The 2,890-nt window shown below is 38.7% G+C and overlaps 1 long non-coding RNA gene across 1 annotated transcript in view; it reads left to right on the forward strand.

Annotated features, from left to right (window-relative positions):
* The window catches only part of LOC119569565, a 1,959-nt gene extending 445 nt beyond the window's left edge, over positions 1-1,514 (forward strand). The window contains exons 3-7 of the long non-coding RNA XR_005228288.1: positions 232-275; positions 441-480; positions 645-699; positions 900-961; positions 1,321-1,514. This is a non-coding gene — a long non-coding RNA (uncharacterized LOC119569565). The remainder of the gene's footprint in view (positions 1-231; positions 276-440; positions 481-644; positions 700-899; positions 962-1,320) is intronic.
* Positions 1,515-2,890: the final 1,376 nt, after the last annotated feature.

Consider the following 2,890-nt stretch of genomic DNA (forward strand, 5'->3'; position numbering starts at 1 on the left):
ACTTTGTCCTTTAAAGTGAGTTTAGAATTTCAACCACTAATCACGCTTGACTGCCTCAAGTTGAAAGTGCTTGTGGGAGTTTCTTTACAATGGTGGAAGATTAAACGTTTCTTTGTAAAACGCATGGGAAGCACATCTTGCTGTGTGCCTGATAAGATCAACACTTGAATAATAAATAAATAAATAAAGCGAGTAAATTTTCCAGAAATACTAATTGGTTGGTATTTTCAGTTCGACCCTGATCTTCCAGAAAAAGAGACGAAAGAATCATAACGGTAAGTATCCTGGTCAGTCCTTTACATGTGTACTATGATATGATGATTTATTTCGCCCCTATCCTAGTTAATTATGCAGAGTTGCATTGGTCTTTCTGAAATTGAAAACTATTTATGAAAAAATCTGGTTTGGTACTTGGTTGTGAAAACTTGTTCTTGCTTCAGGTTTCTCAATGTGACGTGGATGTGAACTGGCTTTGAGGAAGTGAGTACAGCCACTTGTATTGTATTTATTGTGATAAGTATGATGTGAATTATGACAAGCATATATCTGAAACTTGATGTCAATACCATAGTCTGATGTTTGATTAGATTTTTTAAGTCCCTGCATTGTTGGACTTCCCACCTAAACTATGCATTTATCTTCAGGGTCTTTGGAATCTTGCCAAAATTTTTCTGCAAAGTGACTAGAAAAATATTGAAGGTAAGTTTTATTTTTTTTTACTTTTTTTTTTTTTATGGTGTGAATTTTAATGTGATGATTGTTCTCACAGACCTGTTCTGAAAGTGGTGTTGACACTGAACGGCCATCTGATATTTTCATATTGGTTGGTTACTTATAATCCAAAATGTACCCAATTCTAAAATGCCTTTTTTTTTTTTTTTTTTTTTTTTTTTTTTAAGTCTGACTTGTTCGTAAATGCAGGAGATGCCTTCTTCATGACAGGAAGAAACCTAAGTAAATGGTGAGAAACTTTTTTTTTTTTTACACCCCTCCAAACTAGGGTCAGTTGGTAAAATCTCTCCTTTTCTATCCAGGATCACTCCTGCATGATTTATTGTTAATTGCATTTTTTTTTTTTATCCTATACAACTGACTGCTGTCTTCAGCATTAACTTTGCATTTGATTTCCTCCCATGAGTCTTTTAATTTGGAGATTAATGATAATGGATGCAAGCTAGTTAAGTCTTAAAGATGTTAATGATGAATGTATACAGAACTGATTTTAATGATGTTATCAGTTACGGATCTACTGATAAGATACAAAGATGTATGCTTTGCGTCATCTTGAGCAATACTTTGAAAAAGATTTTCCCTTTTCAGCACACCTGCGACTTCTGATAGGCAGAGCCACAGTTTCCAATGTAGTGGAGGACCAGGATACAAGGCTCCTTATTTAGGGATGGACCCTGGCTTGTGCCTGAATAGTTCCAGATGAAAGCCTAAGACTGCAGTTATGGAACTGAACAAGATGCTGTACTCTTTTTGGTCCAATAAAATACTTGTATGAAAACCTTAAACTCTGCACTTTTAGTAGACCTAGTCTTTTTTTTATCCATACTGGTTCTGAAATGGATGTGAACCCAGGACTAATGCCTTAAAAGGCTGTAATACTAGCAGTTCAAATGGCAACATTCCCAGATTGTGTTGCAACTCCTTTCCTTATAGTGGAAGGAGAGACTCCATGCTCTCCTTTGACCACAGCTCCGATCGCTATAACTACTACCCCTCCTCGATGCATACCTGTACGTTATCCACTCAAGTCAACTCTCCAACATGCTCAACTTTATCACCTCCACCACCACCAACCTCCAACAACCCCATCCCTTATCTACTTTAGTCTTATTTGTCCACCTCCATAATACTTCACACACACACACACACACACAAGAGATAGATATATATCTCTTCAACACTCTCCACTCCCGTCCTTTTTACTACCCCCAAGTCTTTCCGTAGCCGATCCGATCGTTGTTCTTGTCAGTAACATCTGAAAACCAAGCTATGGCATTATCAATTAACTGAATCTCTAACCCCATTCCTGCAGAATCTCGTCCACCCCTCAATACTTGCACTGGAACCGGAACCATCTCCATCTCCCCAGCAAACTGCCTTGTCTGTAACAAATTGGTCAGATTGTGGAGAAGACTTGCTCGCCTGCCTCACGGACTGTGATATCAGTAGTGCTACTCCATTCCTCCCAGAGTCATCTTAAGAACCCCACTAACATTGCCATAATTACTTTCTGTAGACACGATCTTCCCATTGTTTACATTGATGGAGAATAAGCCTTCCCAGACTATATCAACCTCCTCCCCGTCATTGCCAAAATTGTCGGCGCTTAAGATATACTGCCAAACATTGCCGTTCCACAGCGAGATGCCCTCTACGAGCCCAACCTGGTCATACCCGGTGATCTGCAGAGTCGCGCGGATGTGCCAATTATTGCGGCCCCCATAATGTATTTTATAGGGGCTGCCCCACCTATAACGTTGAGTGAGGTGGCAACTCTGATTTAGACTTGGACTCGCTCTACGTGAAGCCAGACAGGAAGCACGTCGAGCTTTTTCTCTTACTCCCTACTTCAGAAATTTCTCTCTCTCTCTCTCTTTCTTGGATTTCTTGGCTATCAACCAGCGGCATGTGGCCAAGGTTAAGCCAATGGATCCTATTTATTCTATCAATCTATATAAGGTCATAAAGTTTTGTCTCCATTAAAAAAGTGATAACTTTAGTGATGATTTTTTCATCTGATAAGATGTTTATTAGTGTAATTTTTTTTTTTTTTTTTAATTAATTCTGTATATTGTATTTGTGCAGAGTCAGGATATGGTAGGGTAGGTTGGTATTGCAAAGGGCATGGGGAAATTTTTAATAGGTGGTAGTGGGAAAA

Source organism: Penaeus monodon, unplaced genomic scaffold, assembly GCF_015228065.2.
Source record: "Penaeus monodon isolate SGIC_2016 unplaced genomic scaffold, NSTDA_Pmon_1 PmonScaffold_16596, whole genome shotgun sequence".
Taxonomy (NCBI): Eukaryota; Metazoa; Arthropoda; class Malacostraca; order Decapoda; family Penaeidae; genus Penaeus; species Penaeus monodon.